Source organism: Globicephala melas, chromosome 9, assembly GCF_963455315.2.
Source record: "Globicephala melas chromosome 9, mGloMel1.2, whole genome shotgun sequence".
Lineage (NCBI taxonomy): Eukaryota > Metazoa > Chordata > Mammalia > Artiodactyla > Delphinidae > Globicephala > Globicephala melas.
This window is the reverse complement of record NC_083322.1, coordinates 10110187-10134270: the sequence shown is the minus strand read 5'-3', so window position 1 is coordinate 10134270 and position 24084 is coordinate 10110187.

Sequence of the window (24084 nt, the reverse complement as noted above, 5' to 3'; positions counted from 1 at the left end):
GAAGTGAAGAAAAATAAGTTTGTTGGTCACTAGTAGTTACATAGTACATTGTCACTTTGAGATGAAAATGAGGTTTAAAGTTAATTATGCACAGCTATTTTAAAAATTTTAATATCAACCAGCATTATCTATGTAGTAGAAAAACATAAAACATATTTAGTCATTCCTCCAAAACTAAAAGTTAATTCTTAATCATAAGATATAAGTTGTTTTTATTCAATAAACTTTTATTTCCGGAAGCCATCTGAAAGGCTGTTCTGGATCTGGTCCTCAGACATGTGGTTATTTAATAACTCCCAGTTTTGTAAGTATCATTTCAGAATGTTTAGGATATTTGCAACAATTTTTTCAGGTAAGAAGTAGGTAATTCAATTATATTTGTTAATTGGAAGACTGATGAATGAATTGAGAGGATTTACGACTAGAGTTCTGTCTCTTTTTTTTTTTTTTTTTTTTGAGCCAGGTACAGCACTCACAATCCTGTAGGATAGTACTCTTGTTCATACCACGTTATTGAATCTCAGAGAGGTGACACGATACACGTGGGTTCCCATAGCTGTGCGTCTCAGCCAATACCAGAATAGAATCCTAGTAGACTGCCAAGGCTATCTTATAATAGCTCAGCTCGGCTAGCTCTGAAGAAGCTGTAATGGACTCTGAGACTTCACCCCTGCCCTCATCTTCTTAAAGCACATGGTCTTGGGTTCCAGCAGTGCCTGGAAGTAGATGACCTTGACCTGTCTCTGGTCATCTAATCTTGATTGGCTGAGCCCTGCTCTGAAAACTCCAAGACAGGACTTGCTGACTCCAAGACAGAAAACTGGCACGAGTTTATGAATATGTGTGTTAAGTTAACGTATAGTTATATGAAAAATTGTTTGTTTTCCTATAAGGGTATAATCTCTAAAGGTTTGTCATCCTGATTCCCAGTAACTGGAAAGATACTTTATACATTCATCCTTAAAACTGCGTGTTTAGAAGAAATTTCTTCCCCAAGTATCATCTGTATTAGTGCTTGGTTACTGATTTATTGCGTGTAATAGTATTTAAGGTACAGTTGGGGTCACTAATACTGGAATAAATGTCACCAATTCCCTGATTTGAAAAATCACAGGCTTTTAAAAATTAAAACCTTAAAAAAATCTGCTAAAGAAATCATGTAAATGAGTAAGCCCATCCTATGCTTTTTTCAAAATACAGTAACTTTTATAGAGAAGTCAGGGAAGACTTTCCTCAAAATTCGTAGACTATAAATGTATACATATATGTCTTAAAAAATGTCAAATAGTTAAAAATTACAATATACTAAAAACTTTACTTGGCAAATCAAACATGAGATGTTCCACATACATGATTGTCTATAACAGAAAGCACAATAAGCATCAAAATATTTTAGGCTAAAATATTAACTTTATTTTCTCTCTGAAACATGAAATGTCTATGGATTCTTCAACAGAAGTCTGGACTAAAGTTCATTTTTCTCTTTTTGCCTCAAATTTATAATTATTGTTATGTGCATGATTTTTTTCACTTTCTATAAAATATTGATAAACTTAGGGATACTAAATTGTATAATTCTTTTTTTGCCCCTATTAAATAGCCCCAGAATGTCACATTGTTTGAGTTAAAATGCCTATTTTTATGATTATGTAATATTTTTAGAGTATAGCGAGTAATACGAATATATTTGCAGCCAACACAGAGTTTAAGAAGAAGAGTCATTACTGATATAGTTGGCACCCCCTGTTCTCCCTCATCCCATGAGCTTTCTTACCAGATATAACCATTACCAGGATGTTGTGTTTGGTCACTCTTTTGCATGCTCTTATACTTTTAGGGTATGTGTGTGGACCCATAAACACTATGTAGTGAAGTGCTGCATCTCTTTTTACTTTAATAAGTATGTGACATCACCCTGTTTATCATTCAGCAACCTACTGTTTTTTGCCCTGAATTACATTTTTGGGGCTTGTCCATGTTTCTTCACCTAGCTGTCCATCGAGGGTTAGTAAAATATAGCCTGCATGCCAAATCTGTACCGCTGCCTGTTTTTGCAAATAAAGTTGTATTAGAATAATAGCCCTGGAATCTAGCCTGGCTTATCCATTGTCTATGCTGCTTTTGTGCTATAACAGCAGAGTTGAGTGGTGGTGACAGAAACCCTACGAACTACAAAGGCTAAAATCTTTCTTATCGATCGGGTCTTTCATAGTAAGAGTTTGCTGACTGCCACTCTAGATCATTCCACTTGTTTGCTGTATAATAGTGTAGTGTATGAATATAATGTAATTATGAACTTTATTTAGTTTTCCTCCTCTTGCTAGGCAATTATACTTTTTTCCGATGTACATGTTTCCAGCGTCTTTGCTTTTCTCTGTAGCTCCTGCCTTTCTTTCACAGGTTGTCTAGTTTGATGATTCTAATTTTGTATGGGACGGGAAATTATACAACTAGGCTTATCTACACTGAGTGTAAAAGATGGGTAAAAAAATGTTGAATGAGAATTTTGGAAATTCTCCTCCATACTCCATGTGTTACTTTAGGGCATGTTTTGCAGCATGGTGTTCTTGTTTTCATCTTTATTTCTAACACTCAGCTGTAGCCCTGATTGGTAAGGTTTCTTCTGGGGCAGTGAGGTGCTCCTGTATTTATATGCAACCAAACCTGGCAGAGGCTATGGAAAGTGTGCAACTGAAGATGTGTAGGCTGATCCTCAGCACATAACCCATTGCTCTTGGCACAGTCTGAACTCCGCTATAGAAAAAAAGACAACGGTGTGCCCTTCAAGAGAAACCAAGGAAATACTAAGACAGATGCCCAACCAAAACACGTCTCGAAATGCATGACAGATTGCTTTTGGGACTGAAAAGAGAGAAGTTAATGCTGAAAAAAATCCTTCACCTCTTCTTGAAGGGGTCAAGGGAATGAAATACACCTGCCTGCTGGTAAACATGCATAGCAAGACGTTTCCATCTATCATTGCATGGTCTGAGAGGCAGCAACGCTGTTCTGACTTCAGAATCTTGAATTTCCTAAATGAGTTCTCTACTAGAATATCACAAGCTGTTCTATTAAATCAGTTTCAGGAGTCGTAAGCAGGATTTGTATTAAAATGATTGTACATCTATCATTACACTGTAGGGAAAAAAAGGGATACTGGATAAAGGAGAATGCATGGGGCATCCCCACACCTGAATTTATTCTATTTTTCAACTTTCTCCTAATACAAGTGATTCTTAATGTAGGCTGAAGCCGTCCATTTAAGCATGACTTATTCATGCTCAAAAAAATGACTCATATAGACAACCAATGAAATGCTGAACTCCCTACTCCTACAGCTTGACATCCTTGCATTACAGATTACTGATGGTTTAAAGCAGCAGGATTGACTATATGGAGGATCAGCCAGAAAGCCAAGACAGATCAGTGACAGCCACGATGATTTTTTTATCTTTATTTTTAGATTAATTAATTTATTTTTAACATCTTTATTGGAGTATAATTGCTTTACAATGTTGTATTAGTTTCTGCTTTATAACAAAGTGAATCAGTTATACATATGTTCCCATATCTCTTCCCTCTTGCGTCTGCCTCCCTCCCACCCTCCCTATCCCATCCCTCTAGATGGTCACAAAGCACCGAGCTGATCTCGAGCTGATCTCCCTGTGCTATGCGGCTGCTTCCCACCAGTTATCTATTTGACGTTTGGTAGTGTATATATGTCCATGCCACTCTTTCACTTTGTCACAGCTTACCCTTCCCCCTCCCCATATCCTCAAGTCCATTCTCTAGTAGGTCTGTGTCTTTTTTCCCATCTTACCCCTAGGTTCTTCATTACCTTTTTTTTTTTCTTAGATTCCATATGTATGTGTTAGCATACGGTATTCGTTTTTCTCTTTCTGACTTACTTCAGTCTGTATGACAGACTCTAGGTCCATCCACCTCACTACAAATATCTCAATTTCGTTTCTTTTTATGGCTGAGTAATATTCCATTGTATATATGTGCCACATCTTCTTTATCCATTCATCTGTTGATGGACACTTAGGTTGCTTCCATGTCCTGGCTACTGTAAATAGAGCTGCAATGAATATTTTGGTACATGACTCTTTTTGAATTATGGTTTTCTCAGAGTATATGCCCAGTAATGGGATTGCTGGGTTGTATGGTAGTTCTATTTTTAGTTTTTTAAGGAACCTTCATACTGTTCTCCATAGTGGCTGTATCAATTAACATTCCTGCCAACAGTGCAAGAGGGTTCCCTTTTCTCCACACCCTCTCCAGCATTTATTGTTTCTAGATTTTTTGATGATAGCCCTTCTGACCGGTGTGAGATGATATCTCATTGTAGTTTTGATTTGCATTTCTCTAATGATTAATGATGTTGAGCATTCTTCATGTGTTGTTGGCAATCTGTATATCTTCTTTGGAGAAATGTCTGTTTAGGTCTTCTGCCCATTTTTGGATTGGGTTGTTTGTTTTCTTGATATTGAGCTGCTTGAGCTGCTTGTAAATTTTGGAGATTAACCCTTTGTCAGTTGCTTCATTTGCAAATATTTTCTCCCATTCTAAGGGTTGTCTTTTGGTCTTGTTTATGGTTTCCTTTGCTGTGCAAAAGCTTTTAAGTTTCATTAGGTCCCATTTGTTTATCTTTGTTTTTATTTCCATTTCTCTAGGAGGTGGGTCAAAAAGGAACTTGCTGTGATTTATGTCATAGAGTGTTCTGCCTAAGTTTTCCTCTAAGGGTTTTATAGTGTCTGGCCTTACATTTAGGTCTTTAATCCATTTTGAGTTTATTTTTCTGTGTGGTGTTAGGGAGTGTTCTAATTTCATACTTTTACATGTAGCTGTCCATTTTTCCCAGCACCACTCATTGAAGAGGCTGTGTTCTCCACTGTATATTCTTGCCTCCTTTATCAAAGATAAGGTGACCATATGTACGTGGGCTTTCTATCTGGGCTTTCTATCCAGTTCCATTGATCTATATTTCTGTTTTTGTGCCATTACCATACTGTCTTGATTACTGTAGCTTTGTAGTATAGTCTGAAGCCACAGAGCCTGATTCCTCAAGCTCCGTTTTTCTTTCTCAAGATGGCTTTGGCTATTCAGGTCTTTTGCGTTTCCACACAAATTGTGAAATTTTTTGTTCTAGTTCTATGAAATATGCCAGTGGTAGTTAGATAGGGATTGCATTGAATCTGTAGATTGCTTTGGGTAGTAGAGTCATTTTCACAATGTCGATTCTTCCAATCCAAGAACATGGTATATCTCTCCATCTGTTTGTATCATCTTTAATTTCTTTCATCAGTGTCTTATAATTTTCTGCATACAGGTCTTTTGTCTTCTTAGGTAGGTTTATTCCTAGATATTTTATTCTTTTTGTTTCAATGGTAAATGGGACTGTTTTCTTAATTTCACTTTCAGATTTTTCATCATTAGTGTATAGCAATGCTAGAGATTTCTGTGCATTAATTTTGTATGCTGCTACATTACCAAATTCATTGATTAGATCTAGTAGTTTTCTGGTAGCACCATTAGGATTCTCTATGTATAGTATCATGTCATCTGCAAACAGTGACAGCTTTACTTCTTTTCCGATCGGGATTTCTTTTATTTCCTTTTCTTCTGTGATTGCTGTGGCTAAAATTTCCAAAACTATGTTGAATAATAGTGGTGAGAGTGGGAAGCCTTGTCTTGTTCCTGATCTTAGTGGAAATGGTTTCAGTTTTTCACAATTGAGGACGATGTTGGCTGTGGGTTTGTCATATATGGCCTTTATTCTGTTGAGGAAAGTTCCCTCTATGCCTACTTTCTGCAGGATTTTTATCATAAATGGGTATTGAATTTTGTCAAAAGCTTTCTCTGCATCTATTGAGATGATCATATGGTTTTGCTCCTTTAATTTGTTAATATGGTGTATCACATTAATTGATTTGCGTATATTGAAGAATCCTTGCATTCCTGGGATAAACCCCACTTGATCATGGTGTATGATCCTTTTGATGTGCTGTTGGATTCTGTTTGCTAGTATTTTGTTGAGGATTTTTGCATCTATGTTCATCAGTGATATTGGCCTGTAGTTTTCTTTCTTTGTGACATCTTTGTCTGGTTTTGGTATCAGGGTGATGGTGGCCTTGTAGAATGAGTTTGGGAGTTTCCTCCCTCTGCTATATTTTGGAGGAGTTTGAGAGGATAGGTGTTGACTCTTCTCTAAATGTTTGATAGACTTCACCTGTGAAGCCATCTGGTCCTGGACTTTTGTTTGTTGGAAGATTTTTAATCACAGTTTCAATTTCAGTGCATGTGATTGGTCTGTTCATATTTTCTATTTCTTCCTGATTCAGTCTTGGAAGGTTATACCTTTCTATGAATTTGTCCATTTCTTCCAGGTTGTCTATTTTATTGGCAGAGAGATGCTTGTAGTAGTCTCTTAGGATGCTTTGTATTTCTGTGGTGTCTGTTGTAACTTCTCCTTTTTCATTTCTAATTTTATTGATTTTAGTCTTCTCTTTCTTTTTCTTGATGGGTCTGGCTAATGGTTCATCAATTTTATCTTCTCAAAGAACCAGCTTTTAGTTTTATTGATATTTGCTATCATTTCCTTCATTTTTTTCCATTTATTTCTGATCTGATCTTTATGATTTCTTTCCTTCTGGTAACGTTGAGGTTATTTGTTCTTTCTCTAATTGCTTTAGGTGTAAGGTCAGGTTGTTTATTTAAGATGTTGCTTGTTTCTTGAGGTAGTATTGTATTCCTATAAACTTCCCTCTTAGAACTGCTTCTGCTGCATCCCATAGGTTTTGGGTCGTCGTGTTTTCACTGTCATTTGTTGCTAGGTATTTTTTGATTTCCTTTTGATTTCTTCAGTGATCTCTTGGTTATTAAGTAGTGTATTCTTTAGCCTCCATGTGCTTGTATATTTTAAAGATTTTTTCCTGTAATTGATATCTAGTCTCATAGCGTTGTGGTCAGAAAAGATACTTGATACAATTTCAATTTTCTTAAATTTATGAATCCTTGATTTGTGACCCAAGATATGATCTATCCTGGAGAATGTTCCATGAGCACTTGAGAAGAATGTGTATTCTGTTGTTTTTGGATGGAATGTCCTATAAATATCAATTAAGTCCCTCTTGTTTAACGTATCATTTAAAGCTTGTGTTTCCTTATTTATTTTCATTTTGGATAATCTGTCCATTGGTGAAAATGGGGTGTTGAAGTCCCCTACTATGATTGTGTTACTGTCGATTTCCCCTTTTATGGCTGTTAGCATTTGCCTTATGTATTGAGGTGCTCCTATGTTGGGTGCATAAATATTTACAATTGTTATATCTTCTTCTTGGATTGATCCCTTGACCATTATGTAGTGTCCTTCTTTGCCTCTTGTAATAGTTTTTATTTTAAAGTCTAGTTTGTCTGATATGAAAATTGCTACTCCCCCATTCTTTTGATTTCCATTTGTATGGAGTATCTTTTTCCATCCCCTCACTTTCAGTCTGTATGTGCTCCTAGGTCTGAAGTGGATCTCTTGTAGACAGAATATATACGGGTCTTGTTTTGTATCCATTCAGCCAGTTTATGTCTTTTGGTGGGAGCATTCAATCCATTTACATTTAAGGTAATTATCGATATGTATGTTCCTATTCCCATTTTCTTTATTGTTTTGGTTTGTTTTTGTACATCTTTTCCTTCTGTTGTGTGTCCTGCCTAGAGAAGTTCTTTACCATTTGTTGTAAAGCTGGTTTGGTGGTGCTGAATTCTCTCAGCTTTTTCTTGTCTGTAAAGGTTTTAATTTCTCCATCAAATCTGAATGAGATCCTTGCTGGGTAGAGTAATCTTGGTTGTAGGTTTTTCTCCTTCATCACTTTAAATATGTCCTGCCACCCCTTCTGGCTTGCAGAGTTTCTGCTGAAAGATCAGCTGTTAACCTTATGGGGATTCCCTTGTGTGTTATTTGTTGTTTTTCCCTTGCTGCTTTTAATATGTTTTCTTTGTATTTAATTTTTGATAGTTTGATTAATATGTGTCTTGTCATGTTTATCCTTGGATTTATCCTGTATGGAACTCTCTGTAATTCCTGGACTTGATTAACTATTTCCTTTCTCATATTAGGGAAGTTTTCAACTATAATCTCTTCAAATATTTTCTCAGTCCCTTTCTTTTTCTCTTCTTCTTCTGGGACCCCTATAATTCAAATGTTGGTGTGTTTAATGTTGTCCCAGAGGTCTCTGAGACTGTCCTCAGTTCTTCTCATTCTTTTTTCTTTATTCTGTTCTGCAGTAGTTATTTCCACTATTTTATCTTCCAGGTCACTTCTCCATTCTTCTGCCTCAGTTATTCTGCTATTGATCCCTTCTAGAGAATCTTTAATTTCATTTATTGTGTTGTTCATCATTGTTTGTTTGCTCTTTAATTCTTCTGCGTCATTGTTAAACATTTCTTTTATTTTCTCTATTCTATTTCCAAGATTTTGGGTTATCTTTACTATCATTATTCTGAATTCTTTTTCAGGTAGACTGCCTATTTCTTCTTCATTTGTTACGTCTGGTGGGTTTTTACTTTGCTCCTTCATCTGCTGTGTGTTTTTCTGTCTTTTCATTTTGCTTAACTTACTGTGTTTGGGGTCTCCTTTTCACAGGCTGCATGTTCGTAGTTCCCGTTGCTTTTGGTGTCTGTCCCCAGTGGCTAAGGTTGGTTCAGTGGGTTGTGTAGGCTTCCTGGTGGAGGGGACTAGTGCCTGTGTTCTGGTGGATGAGGCTGGATCTTGTCTTTCTGGTGGGCAGGTCCACGTCTGGTGGTGTGTCTTGGGGTTTCTGTGGCCTTATTATGACTTTAGGCAGCCTCTCTGCTAATGGATGGGGCTGTGTTCCTGTCTTGCTAGTTGTTTGGCATAGTGTGTCTAGCACTGTACCTTGCTGGTCGGTGAGTGAAGCTTTGTCTTGGTGTTGAGACGGAGATCTCTGGGAGATGTTCGCTGTTTGATATTACGTGGAGCTGGGAGGTGTCTTGTGGACCAGTGTCCTGAAGTTGGCTCTCTCACCTCAGAGGCAGAGCCCTGACACCTGGCTGGAGCACCAAGAGCCTTTCATGCACATGGCTCAGAATAAAAGGGAGAAAAAATAGAAAGAAAGGAAGAAAGGAAGAAAAGAAGAAAGAAAGAGAGAAAGAAAGAAAGAAGATAAAATAAAATAAAGTAAAATTAAAAAATTTATTAAAATAAAAAATAATTATTAAGAAAAAATTTTAAAAAGTGAAAAAAAAAATGGACGGACAGAACCCTAGGATAAATTGTAAAAGCAAAGCTATACAGACAAAATCACACAGAGGCATACACATACACACACACAAAAAGAGAAAAAGGGAAAATATATATATATATATATCTTTGCTCCCAAAGTCCACCGCCTCAATTTGAGATGATTCGTTGTCTATTCAGGTATTCCACAGATGCAGGTACATCCAGTTGATTGTGGAGATTTAATCCGCTGCTGCTGAGGCTGCTGCTAGGAGAAATTTCCCTTTCTCTTCTTTGTTCGCACAGCTCCTGGGGCTCAGCTTTGGATTTGGCCCCGCCTCTGCGTGTAGGTCGCCTGAGGGCATCTGTCTTCGGTCAGACAGGACGGGGTTAAAGGAGCAGCTGATTCGGGGGCTCTGGCTCACTCAGGCTGGGGGGAGGGAGGGGCACGGATGCGGGGCGGGCCTGCGGCGGCAGACGCCAGCGTGACGTTGCAAGAGCCTGAGGCGCACCGTGCGTTCTCCGGAAGTTGTCCCTGGATCCCGGGACCCTGGCAGTGGCGGGCTGCACAGGCTCCTGGGAGGGGAGGTGTGGAGAGTGACCTGTGCTCGCACACAGGCTTCTTGGTGGCGGCAGCAGCAGCCTTAGCATCTCATGCCCGTCTCTGGGGTCCGCGCTTTTAGCCGCGGCTCGCGCCCGTCTCTGGAGCTCCTTTAAGCAGCGCTCTGAATCCCCTCTCCTCGCGCACCAGGAAACAAAGAGGCAAGAAAAAGTCTCTTGCCTCCTCGGCAGGTCCAGACCTTTTCCTGGACTCCCTCCCGGCCAGCCGTGGAGCATTAACCCCCTTCAGGCTGTGATCACGCCGCCAACCCCAGTCCTCTCCTTGCGTTCCTACCGAAGCCCGAGTCTCAGCTCCCAGCCTCCGTCCACCGCGGTGGGTGAGCAGACAAGCTTCTCGGGCTGGTGAGTGCCGGTCGGCCCTGATCCTCTGTGAGGGAATCTCTCCAGTTTGCCCTCCGCACCCGTGTGGCTCCGAAGCTTCCCCCCTCTGCTACCCGCAGTCTCCGCCCACGAAGGGGCTTCTAGTGTGTGCAAACCTTTCCTCCTTCACAGCTCCCTCCCACTGGTACAGGTCCCGTCCCTATTCCTTTGTCTCTGTTTATTCTTTTTTCTTTTGCCCTACCCAGGTACGTGGGGAGTTTCTTGCCTTTTGGGAGGTCTGAGGTCTTCTGCCAGTGTTCAGTAGGTGTTCTGTAGGAGTTGTTCCACATGTAGCTGTATTTCTGATGTATCTGTGGGGAGGAAGGTGATCTCCACGTCTTACTCTTCCACCATCTTGAAGCTCCTCCCACGTTGATTTTTGAATGCAGTTATAACCATAAAACTGACTGGTATTATGGGAGTTCATCTATCCCTCACAGTGACTTCTACTGAAGATATGTTAAGTTTTCAAGTCACAAGAGTGTGTGTGGTTTTCTCACCAAGGAGGTGGCAAAAGTTTTGCTGGTATCAGTAAACTGCAGTCTATTTCCACCAGGTACCAAGGATTAGTAAATAATCAAGCTTAAATGAGGATGTTAGAAAAAGACGATGCTGAGTTTTCCAAACCTGTGTTCCTAAGGCATCATTTCTGGGATTCAAAAATGTTTTTTCCATTTTTAGTCAAATTGAGAACAAGCTCATCCACTCACCGGATCTTAAGGTGTGGATGAAATGGTGTTCTCTTTGTAAGAAATATTAATGTTTTTTGGATAAGAATTTCAATTATAGTCATCAATCTATAGGCAACATTTACCTCCTGAAAAGAAATTTTAAAAAGCTTTCTGCTTTGCTTCCTTTGGCACTTCCACATGGAAGTTTATATATCAGCCAATCATATTGTAGAATTGTGGAGGAAATCTCATCAATTCTTCCTCCTCCCTTCCTTCCTCCCTCCCTCCCTTCCCCCCTCTTTCTTCCATCCTTCCTTCCTTCTTCCTTCCTTCTGTCCTTTCTTTTACATTTAATCCAATATCCGTTGGAATACCAATGAATAGGCACTAGACCCTAGAAGGACTGATAGTCATATACAGTGTGCAATTATGTACATCCAGCATCTGTTATGACTGGCTTATTCACATGTTTTATCAGTGGCCAAATATTCTATGAGCACGGATACTAGACATATTAGTCAACGACGTACTCAACATATGTAGTTTCTGCCCTCACAGAGTTTGTGCCTTGTGATCTTCCCAGGGACTTCCCATTTAAATAAGTGGTCCAGGGACTCTTTTAGGGACAGTAAACAGTTCCCAAGTATTAACTTGAAAAGCCAGTTGAGAAGCTAAACAACATAAGCTTTTCATCTTGTGTGTCTAGAATCTATTAAGATATCTTTTATGTCTTCAGAAGTGTGTGCTAAATTGTTATTCTCAGTATCACAAATTCTGTTAGATACAAAGGATATAAGAAATATCCGGTCCACACCAGAACATAAAAAGGTAAATGAAAATATGACAACCTGCTAGCAAGGATATTTCCTACCTAAAGGGATATAGGATTGGGGAAGTTTAGTCGTAATTAAAAATAAATACAATTACAGCAGTTATTGTTCTAAGCCCTAATTTATTTATCTGAAAGATGGGGTTAATAGTATTAGCACTTTCCATAGTTGTGGGTATTAAATAAGATGATTCATGCAAAATGTTTATCATGGTGCCTGTCCAGTTACTAGTACTCAATGAAAGTTATGTATTACTAGTCTACTTCTACCAACACCACTGCTATTACTACCCATCAAAGTAATTAAAGAGTAGCTTCAAACAACATAATACAGAGTTGAGGACTCCCAAGAACAATTCAGATGTCCACCTTCCACTTTTTTGTGCTGGATGTTTGATCTCCATCATAAGTCAAGCAGGCAGTTCTTATTTCTACAAGATATTGAGTTATGCCAGAAAGCCTATAATTTTTATAATCATGACTGATGGTTTAATGAGCTTAATGGAAAGAATTTTTGTCCCATAGCACACAAACGTTCACTAATAAAATCTATGTAAATATTTTTATTTCTCAAATCCCCTACATTTTTCTCTATCACTAGTGATTCTTTCTCTTCTAACTCTGTACAATGTCCACATCTGGGTTTCCCTTTCCACTCCTATGCAGAATAATCTCTCTCTGGACCCAAACTTGAATATCACATATCTAAATTTTCTCTTCACCAAGAGACCTTACAATCAACAGGGTGTCTTTGGCTTAGAAGGAAGTTCTTTTGCTGTTGACTGTGGTTTATTAAAGTATTACATCCAAAGAGAAATGATGATATTTTCTCCATGATAAATTCTAAGCCAAGAGGATATACAATTTTCTCCACATCATTTTACCAAGTAGGAGAAATTTGAAAAGGAGTTAATCAGTGGTGGTGAATGCCTTATAGGAGTTTTTGAACTGAGAAAATGTCATTGAATTTGGTGATTAGATAGCTGATCTTTGATGGAATAGTTTCAGCATCGTCTTGGAGGCTGAAAAATCAGATTGTGATATTTCTTCATCAAAAAAAAATGTGTCTTTTCTGCTTCCAAATCTTTGTGATAATGTTGTAGTTTTAGAGCCAAAAAAAGAAAATGCTTAAGTGATGAACAGAAGGTAATTAAATGGATACAGGAGCCAAAATTATTTTTTCAACAAGTTTGCTAGCAAAAAAACGTGGTGGACCAAAGATTGCATAGTATCAAGGAGGAACTTTTTAAAGGAAAAATGGAAATGATGAGACTGAAGATGAGAAAGTAATGAAGTGGAAGGCAAAGGTGAAAAAAAAAACCTTTGGAAAGTATTTTTTATACTGAGCTAGGAGGGGAAAACGTAAGAAAAGATACATATGTTGAGAAGCTTTGGAGATGGCACAATCAGTGGAGTTACGGAGAAGTATTGGGGTGGCCAGCAAACTGAGAGGAATTGGCATCAAGTCTTGTACATTCTCCAGACTTTCGGGTGAGTAAGGGGAGCTTTTAAAAAATCTGGTATGAAGAATAAACGCTAGTAGGAGGAAAATGATAGTGGATTTTCCTGGTGCCCCATCCAGGTCCTCTTCACCGGTTGTGTACCCAGCCCCGGCTGCTGTGAATATTGGCTGCTGAATACTCACAGCTGTACCCTTGCCTAGAGTATGACCACCCCCTTCACTGCAGACCGCAACAGGCATTGACAGAGACATACAAAGAGACCCACTGCCTTGACTCAAGGTAGCACCAACTGCGTGGGTGCAATTCATGATCCAGGGCTTTGCCGAGTAGCCTCCAGGTGAAACCCATCCTTCCTTAGATTTTCTAACCTGCCCTATCTTGCCTCCCCACAACTTTACTCCTGAGGGTATTACATTTAAGAAATAACTGGAACAAGAGTCTCCGTCTCAGGCTCAGCTTTAAGGGGACAGCAAAGCTATGAAGTTAGGCAGGGCTAATTTATGGTAGAGGCTAACTTGGCAGGGTATTGTGGTGGTTGTTGGATCTTTGTTTTATCTTACTTTTCTAGCTGCCCTCAGCAGTCAGAAATGGGAGCAGTGAAAGCAGCTGGTAGGTTGACAGAGTGCAATGAAAAGTAATTGATTGTTCTTGAGAGGATAACTTTGACATACCTGACCATGAAATAAAAGCTGGGAGGGAAGATGTGAAATCCGAAGGTAGAGCTGTAAGGTAAGAGGGCTAAAATGAGAGAGCAGAAACTCTTTCTCCATGTTTATATTTGCTCTTCGCCTCTACCCACATATTCTCTGCAGTCCTTCAAGATTCTTTGGCCCTGAACCTCCAATAATCCTGTATACCCCAGAGAAGCAAGGTCATGCCTTTGGGAAATGACAGTCTCATCTGTCTTCAGCAAATTTATAGACCACCCTTTACCCCAGGAAAGATGAAGTTATGTGTATGCAGCCTGATGTAGTAAATATATTTGAAAACATCTGACAGTTAACTGGGCCAGTTAACGGAGCACAAGAAAATATCATCATCGATTCTTGTTCTTAGTCTTCTATCTTTTATATTAAATGTTTGATGATTAAACGAATATGATCCTTCCACTGGGTTGAGTTTCTCAGATATTCTAATGAATTCAATCCAAAGCAAGCATAGCTTATTCAAAAATATATCCTCACCCCTCTCTCACCTCTAAAGTCAGGGCTCTTCTGGGAGGAAAAAAAATGATCTGGCTTGACTGGGTATTAATAGTATGTGCAGGTTTTTTTTTTTGGACAAAATGAGGTCAGTATTCTCATATCTCAATATCTATACAAGGATCATTTCCCTCTGATTGTTAAGAGCACTTATGCATGAGATTATACACTGCAACGTGGGAGTTTTGAAAGCATATTAGAACAGGAATCTGGATGCCAAGTTTTTAATCTCAGTTTTATCATTGATTAGCTACAAACTGAAGCAATTCCTGTACTGTCCAAAGTCTTAGTTTAGTCACTGACCAATTAAGAAATGTTGGTCCCTTTCAGAACTTAAAATTAATTTATTGAATATCTATGAAATGCTTATTCTGGGTGAGCACTTGAGGAGTTGTGGAAGCACCACACTTGGGATTTTTGCTCTCAAAAAGCACACTGTTCAGAAAGATGCTGTGTAAGTAGGAGGTGGGTCAAACTAAGGACCTGAATTTTTGGAAGGGACCTGTGAAAGTACTTTGAGGGGAGTACAAGGTGTTTCAGGCATATGAGGTGACAGGGAAATGAGCATAGAGATAGCGTCGGCAGGAAAACTACCAACTATGCCTCTCCTGAAGTCCTGAAACATACTTCTAAAAAACTGCAAATACAGGGGCTTCCCTGGTGGCGCAGTGGTTGAGAGTCCGCCTGCCGATGCAGGGGACGTGGGTTCGTGCCCCAGTCCGGGAAGATCCCGCGTGCCGCGGAGCGGCTGGGCCCGTGAGCCGTGGCCGCTGAGCCTGCGCGTCCGGAGCCTGTGCTCCGCAGCGGGAGAGGCCACAATGGTGAGAGACCCGTGTACAGGGGAAAAAAAAAAAAAAAAAAAAAAAAAAAACTGCAAATACATCTCATAATGTAATACAAACCAGACTCAGATTAATGACTGAGAGATGTCACTGAAAGACTAAAAAAGATTTTATAATCTGATGTTTTATTTATTTATATTTTATTTATTACTATCAAGTATTAGCAGATTTTCCTCTCTCAGGTACAAGAATGTCATCCTAACTGTTCGTATTGCCAGTCAATCTACTATACTTAGTGTAAATAAAATATAGAGAAGATGTTTAATTTCTATTGAATTATGTTTACCATTGGGATTTTTTGATAATTTACATAAAACTTAAAGTATTTATCGCAAAACACAATTGTGGATTTTTTTTACACATTTCTGAAGGAGCACATTTTACTTATTGCATTTAGGAAAAACATTTTTACTCAAGAGCTGAGTCATATTTGGTAGATTTTTTTATAAATAGAATCTGTTGCTAAAATGGTATCTTAAACAGAAATGGAATTAAAAAATTAAACACTGGAGACGAAAAAGGAAGTGCTGCAGAAAGTTTTCTTTGACATTTGCTTATCCCTAGGCCTTAAGAAAACGCTTGGGAAATAGTAAGACACGAAATTGTGTCCTTCAACTTATGTGGTTGAGTGAACGTCAATATGGTATGTTCTTTTAAGAAAATTTCGAAAAGGCAGACTTATTTAAAGTATCACAAAAGGACTTCTACCATTTTGTATCTTGAATATGATGTGGTTTTGGTGAGAATAAAAAGTACAGTTCATTCAAATTATACCAGGTGGAGTGAGGCAAACAAAGAGATAGTAGAAAACATTGTCCTGGATGTGTGTCTAAGCTAATTGGGGAAAACAGCGTGTCAGATCATAAATGCTGCATTTTGTGGTACAACCACTACAGAAGAACAGGAACAGGACTTCATGGGACTGGATTGGTCAGGGAGACTTCAGGAAAGAAGTTCAGTATTTTAGGGTTGTTAAAAAATATGACTTGATTGGATAAAATGGAAAAGAATGGCAGATACATATGCAGATCTCAGGATTGTAAATGGTGGAGTGCACCAAGAGAGGCTTTAAATTCTAAAGGTTAGGATTTCATAGAGTTGGCAATAGTTGCCGTCGTTTATCCCTTAACGTATGCTGTGAACAGTGTTGTTGTCTTATCTATTTTAATCACTTAATAGGCTTATTATTATTCCCACTTTTCAGATGGAGAAGCAGAAGCTCAGAAAGTGTTTCAGTTGTTTTAGTTCTCACAGCTAAGAAACAACGAAGCCAGCTTTTGATTCTAAATATATCTGGCTCCAGTCCTAATTTATTTACTTTGTGGTTTATTCTGTGGCTTCTTTTTCAAGATTCTTAAGCAAAGTAGAGCTGTGTTATATTCATAGGTAAGAAAGATTACTTTTTTAGTGATGAGGTTGGTGAATTAGAGGGGGAAAACAGACAAGATTAGGATATCACATAGAGTACTTTGGCTGTAATTCTGATCTTTCCATTTGATTTTTTCTTACTGTTTCTATCTCTCTGCTGAAATTACCTATCTAATCTTGTACGTAGTCTACCTTTCCCATTGGAGACTTTAACATATTAATCATAGTTATTTAATTTATTTATTAAAAATTTTTATTGGAGTATAGTTGATTTACGAAGTTGTGTTAGTTTTGGGTGTACAGCAAAAAGAATCAGTTATACATATATTTACATATATCCACTCTTTTTTAGATTTTTTTCCCATATATGACATTACAGAGTATTGAGTAGAGTTCCCTGTGCTATGCAGTAGGTCCTTATTAGTTATCTATTTTATATATATATTAGTGTGTATATGTCAATCTGAATCTCCCAATTTATCCCTCCCCCACTTACCCCCTAATCATAGTTGTGTTAACTTCCCTGTCTCACACTTACAACTTCTATGTCATATCTGAGTCTTGTTCTGATGATGGCTTTATCCCTTCAGGCTGTATTTTCTTGCCTCTTTTGCATGCCTTGGAATTTTTTGTTTGACATGTATGGGAAGGTAGATACTAAGGTAAATAGGCCTTTCGAGTGGGAATTTGAGTTAAACAAGTCAGGAGTTTTTGCTATGTTTGAAGTACATCGTTGATGTGAGCACCAGAAGCTGCCACTTTCTCCAGCAACTTTCTCCCTTTTTGGCTTCTGAGCTTCCCTTTGTGTAGCTCTCCCAGCTGTACCAGAGGTTTGTTAGCATGGTGGCCAGGTGTTCTGATTAAACCTCCATCGCTGGTGTGCATAGAGGGCTTGTATCTTAGGGACATGACCTTCACAAGAGTTTCTGTCCTTCTCCAGGGACAGAGGTTTTTCCCTTCTGCCCACTAGAATGGGCATCCTCCAGTGTTCTCTGTTTGTCCTTGAGATACTCTCCATGGAGATTAAAGGCTCTTTTAGTCCCCCTTAAGAGAAACAGGGAGATTGGTTCTGAGCAGAGCACCCTTCCTCTAGCTGAAATGGAATTTTACCTATGCCCTCAGGTGATATCCCTTCCCCTGCAGATTGCGCCTTTTGCTCAATAAGGGAGAAGGGTCTGGATGGGTTTTAAGGCAGCAGCTGCTTTTCATGTTCCCCTGCTAGTACCTCTCCTGCCCAGGAGAGCCTGCAGGAAAGCATGTAGAAGGGTGGGAACCTTCCTCTGTCTTCAGCAATGAGGAGTTTCACGCTTTGATTCTCGCCCAGCAGTTCCTCGGAATTTCTAGTTTAATGTTCCTACCGACTTAACATGATGTCCAGAAGTAGCTTCCTCAACATGTAAGCAATTACTTAGCTCCTGTGTTTCCCGGCAGGCGTGGTCTGTCTTCAGGGTGTCTGTTTGTCCTGTGATGAATGTGTTCTCTAATGGGTTCATGAAAAGTCATTAATTTGTTGCATACCCATCTTGTTTTGTTTTTATAAGTTTGAGAACCTTTCTTTTTCAGCTCACTACATGTCTAGGTTGAGCTTGATGTCCTCTGACCATTTACTTTTAACCTATTTGGACCTTCTATTTAAAGTGGAGTTCTTTTAGGCAACATAGAGTTGGGTATTGTTTTTTTTAATCCAGTCTGACAATCTGCCTTTTGATTGCAGTGTTTGGGCTATTAACACTTATGATGATTGTTGGTAAGATTAGGCTAAGTTTACAACCTTCCAAATTGTTTTCTTTGCCACATTAATCCTGTGTTTCATTTGTTCACCTTTTCTGTCTTCTTTTGAGTTAATTCTTCTGGATTAATTATATATTTATAGTGACTCTGTTTTATCTTCTTTGTTTGCTTTTTAAATATAATTTTTTGTTTTGTTATTTTAGTCATTGCTAAGGCTTTTAAACTGCCAGGCAAGTTGACAATTGGCCTTTAAAATGCGTTAAAAATCCAGCTGTTTTCTTCTTACCTGTTTTCTCCAGTGACTCCTCCCTCCTTTGCCAACTCTGCCAAAGATGAAATTAGTTGTGTGTCCCATTTTTCCAAGGAGGGGCCGTCACTCTTCTGATTATAGTTCATTGTTTCCTTTGTGACATCAACTATGTGATGGGCTTAAAATAATCAGGATTTTGTAGGTTATCCAACTTGTTCTTATCAGAGTGAGAAAGATTTTCTTTGGTGAATTTCTACACCTCAACTGGAAGCAGAACTCTTTCAATTAGTCACTCTATTGACTCTCTTTTCATTAACCCATCATCTTTTCAATCTATTCCATAGCGGCTGTTTGGGAATTTTTTCCCTCTGATTTATTCATCTTTTCATTAATTCAACAGATTTTATTGAGTGCTGAGGATCTAAGGATGCAGTGCTGAATCAATACAAATAAGTAAGCAATTCCAATCAATATTAAGCACTGTAACTGAAGAATTCCTGGGTGTTAGTAGAACGGTCCAGAGCATGATGGGAGCAACATGTAACTGAAAGCATAGTGTGTCAGGTGTGACTTTATAGAGAAAATTACATGTAAATTAATACCTGAGGAGGAATTACTCAGGTGAAGAGGGAGTGGGTGCAGTGTCCAGCATGTCTAAAACATTGAAATGTTTTAGAAAGCATAGAAATGAGGAAAAATATGGCTATTTCCAGAAAGAAATGAAATATGGTTGGAGTAAAGCACATTTACAGAAGAAGAAGACCAAAGAGTAGCAAAAGATGGGGTTAATGTGTATCCACAGGCCACATCGTAAAAGGGAAATTAAGCCAAGTGTTAAAGAGTATGGGCTTTAGCAACAAAGAGAGTACTTTTGATTGAACTTGGCAATAGCAGTACATGAGCCTGTTTCTTCTTGCCACATGTTTTTCTCCCCTATTCTTTATCCTGCTTCTGATATGAATCCCCATTGACTTTTATTTATTTATTTTACATCTTTATTGGAGTATAATTGCTTTACAATGGTGTCTTAGTTTCTGCTGTATAACAAAGTGAATCAGCTATATGCATACCTATATCCCCATATCTCCTCCCTCTTGCGTCTCCCTCCCACCCTCCTTTTCCCACCCCTCTAGGTGGTCACAAAGCACCGAGCTGATCTCCCTGTGCTATGCGGCTGCTTCTCACTAGCTATCTGTTTTACATTTGGTAGTATATATATGTCCATGCCACTCTCCCATTGACTTTTAGCTCCAAATGAGGAATACTTAAAACCAAGAAAAGAGTAGTTGGAAGATGTTTTCAAATGACCGCTCTGTGTAGTGACCCCAAGAGGACTGAAAAAATGGTGGAAATATTTTAAGGTGAAACTGGCAAAATAGGTTAAAGAAAGCTGACAGTGGAATTAAAAAAAAAATTGTAGTAAAAAACACATAGATTAAATTTGCCTTACTGACCTTTTTTTTTTTTTTTTGCGGTACGCGGGTCTCTCACTGTTGTGGCCTCTCCCGTTGCGGAGCACAGGCTCCGGACGCGCAGGCTCAGCGGCCATGGCTCACGGGCCCAGCTGCTCCGTGGCATGTGGGATCTTGCCGGACTGGGGCACAAACCCGTGTCCCCTGCATCGGCAGGCGGACTCTCAACCACTGCGCCACCAGGGAAGTCCCTTACTGACCATCTTTAAGTGCACAGTTCCGTAGTGTTAAATAAATTCACGTTTTAAACAGTTCTCTAGAAATTTTTCATCTTGCAAATTTGAAACTCCACACTTATTAAACAACTCTCCCTTTACCCAGGCCCTGGTAACCTCCATTCTACTTTCTGTTTCCATGAATCCAACTCCTTTAAAGTCATCATATAATCGGAATCATACAGTATTTGTCATTTTGTGACTGGCTAATTTCACTTAGCATAATGTCCTCTCGGTTCATCCATATTGTAATATGTGAACAGGACTTCCTTTCTAGGGATGGATAATATTCCATTGTATGTAGAAACCACCTTTTGTTTATCTATTCATCTGTCAATGGACATTTGTGTTGTTTCCAACCTCTTGACTATTATGAAGGGTGCTATGAACATGAGTGTATAAATATCCCCTTGAGACCCTGATTTTAATTCTTTTTAAATTGGGTTTAAATCCCATAAGTAGGATTGCTAGATCATATAGTAGTTCTACCTTTTATTTTTTGAGGACCCTTTGTTCTGTTTTTCATATTGGTTGTGCCATATTACAATCCCAGCAACAGTGCACAAAGATTCTAATTTCTCTACATTCTTGTCAACACTTGTTACTTTCTGAGCTTTTATATTTTTTACTAGAAATCCAAGTGGATGCGAGTTGATACATCATTGTGGTTTTGATTTACATACCTCTGATGATTAGTGACGTTGAGCATCTTTTCATATGCTTGTTGCCTATTTGTATATCATTTTTGGAGAAACGTTTATTCAGATCCTTTGCCCATTTTGAAAATAATGTTATTTGATTTTGTTGTTGAGGTGTAGGAGTTCTTTATATATTTTGAATATCAGTCCCTTATCGTATATATAATTTGCAAAGATTTTCTCCCACAGGTTGCCTTTTCTCTCTGTTAGTTATGTCATTTGATGCACAAAAGTTTTTAAGCTTGATGTAGTCCTGTTTGTCTATTTTTGCTTTCTGTTGGCTGTGTTTTTGGTGGCAATAATTTCATAGATAGGACAAGTCCAACATTGTGAAGTTTTTCACTTATGTTTTCATCTAGGAGTTTGATAGTTTTAGATCTCAAATTTAGGTCTTTAATCCATTTTGAGTTAATTTTTGTGTATGATGTAAGATAAGGGCCCAACTTTATTTTTTTTGGGTGTAGTTATCCAGTTTTTCCAACATTATTTGTTGAAGAGACTGTCCTTTCCCAACTGAGTGGTCTTAGCATCATTGTTGAATGTCATTTGACCATGTATGTGAATGTTTATTTCTGAGCTCTCTATTTTATTCCATTGGTCTAGTTATCTGTCCTTATGACAGTACCACAGTGTTTTCATTACTATGGCTCTGTAATATGTTTTTAAATGAGAACGTGTGAGGAATGATAGGGATTGCATTGAATCTGTAGTTTGCTCTGGGTGATAATATCTTATCAATATTAAGTTCTTCCAATCCATGAGCCCAGAATATCTTTCCATTTATTTTTTTCCTTTTAATTTCTTATTTAATGTTTTGTAGTTATTAGTGTACACGTCTTTCACCTCCTGGGTTAGGTTTATTCCTAAGTATTTTATTCATTTTGATGCTATTTTAAATGGAATTGTTTTCTTAATTTCTTTCTTGGATTGATTATTGTTAGTGTGTAGAAATACAACTGAATTTTGTATGTGGATTTTGTATCCTGCAACTTTACTGAATTCATTGATTAGTTCTAACATTTTCTGGTGGACTCTAGGGTTTTCTATACTTAAGGTCATATCGTCTGTGAATAGAGATAATTGTGCTTCTTCCTTTCCACTTAGGATACCTTTTATTTCTTTTTTATGCCTAAGGGTTCTGACTAGGACTTTCAGTACTACGTTGAATAGAAGCAGTGGGAGTGGGTATCTTTGATTTATTTCAGAGCTTAGAGCTTTCATTCTTTCATCATTGGTATGATGTTAACTGTGAGATTTTCCTATATGACCTTTATTATGTTTAGGCAGTTAGCTTCTATTCCTACCATGTTGAATATTTTTATCATGAAAATGTATTGAATCTTATCAAATTTTTTTTTGCATTAGCTGGGAGAATGTGGTTTTTGTCCTTTATTCTCTTATTGTGGTGTACTATGTTGTTTGATTTTTGTATATTGAATGATTCCTGCATCCAGGAATAAATCTCACTTGGTCATACTATATACTTCTTTTAATGTGCTGTTGAATTCAGTTTAATAATATTTTGTTCAGGATTTTTGCATCAATATTCATCAGGGTTATTGGTGTGTAGTTTTCTTTTCTTGCAATATCTTTGTCTGACTTTGGTATGAAGGTAATGCTGTTCTCATAGAATGAGCTTATAAGTGTTCCCTCCTCTTCAATTTTTCGGAAAGAGTTTCTGGAGGATTTGGTATTAATTCTTGCCTAAATGTTTGGTAGAACTCTCCAGTGAAGTCATGTGGTCCTGGGCCTTTCTTTGTTGGGAGGTTTTTTATTACTGCTTCCATTACTTACATATTATTGGTCTGTTCATATTGTTTAGTTCTTCATGATTCAGTCCTGGTAGGTTGTGTGTTTCTAAGGATGTATGCATTTCTTCTAGGTTGTACAAACTTTGGTATATAATTGTTCATAGTATTCTCTTTTAGTCCTTTCTATTTCTGTGGCATCAGTTGTGATGTCCTTTTTTGTCTGATTTTTGTTATTTGAGTCTTCTCTGTTTTTTCTTAGTTAATCTAGCTAAGAGGTTATCAATTTTGTTGATCTTTTCAAAAAACCAACTTTTATTTTTTAGAGTTTTGTTGACTTTTTTCTACAGTTTTTCTATTCTCTTTTAAAATTATTTTTGCTTTTATCTTTATTATTTCCTTCCTTCTACTAATTTGCTTTGTTTGTTTTCTAGTTTCTTGAGGTGTAAAGTTAAGTTGTTATGAGATCTTTCTTTTTCTTTAATGTTCATATTTATAGCTGTATACTTCCTTCTTAGCACTGCTTTCACTGCATCCCATTGGTTTTGGTATGTTGTGTTTTCATTGTTACTTATCTGAAGTATTTTCTAATTTCCCTGTGACTTCTGCTTTGATCCATTTGCTGATTAATAGTGCATTGTATAATTTCCACCTAATTGTGGATTTTCTAGTTTTCCTTGAACTATTGATTTTTAATTTTATTTCATTGTGATCAGAAAAGATACTTTGTACAATTTTAATTTTCTTGAATTTGTGAAGATATGTGCTCTAACATGTGGGCTGTCATAGAGAATGTTCCATGTGCACTTGGGAAGAATGTATATTCTGCTGTTGGGTAGAGTGGTCTGTAAATGACTGTTAGTTTCGATTGGCCTATAGTGCTGTTCAAGTCCTCTATTTCTTTATTGATCTTCTGTCTGGTTGTTCTATCCATCATTGGCAGTGGGATATTGAAGTCTCCTACTAGTATTTTGTTGCTATCTATTTCTCCCTTCAATTCTGTCAAAGTTTGCTTCATATATTTACAAGCTCTGAAGTTTGTTGCCTAAATATTTTAATTGTTGTATCTTTTTAGTGAATTATTACTTTTATTATTATATATCCTTTCTCTTATAGTCTTTTTTATTTAGAAGTCTATTGTGTCTAATATTAATATAGCCACTTCTGCTGTCTTTTGATTATCATTTGCTTGACGTATTATTTTCCATCTTTTCATTTTCAGCGTATGTGTGTACTTAGATCTAAAGAGAGTCTTGTAGACAGCAGATAGTTGGATCCTGTTTTTTATCCAGTCAGCCAATATATGTTTTTGACTGAGGAGTTCAATCCGTATATATTTAATTACTGATAAGAAAGGACTTGCTACTGCCATTTTGTTT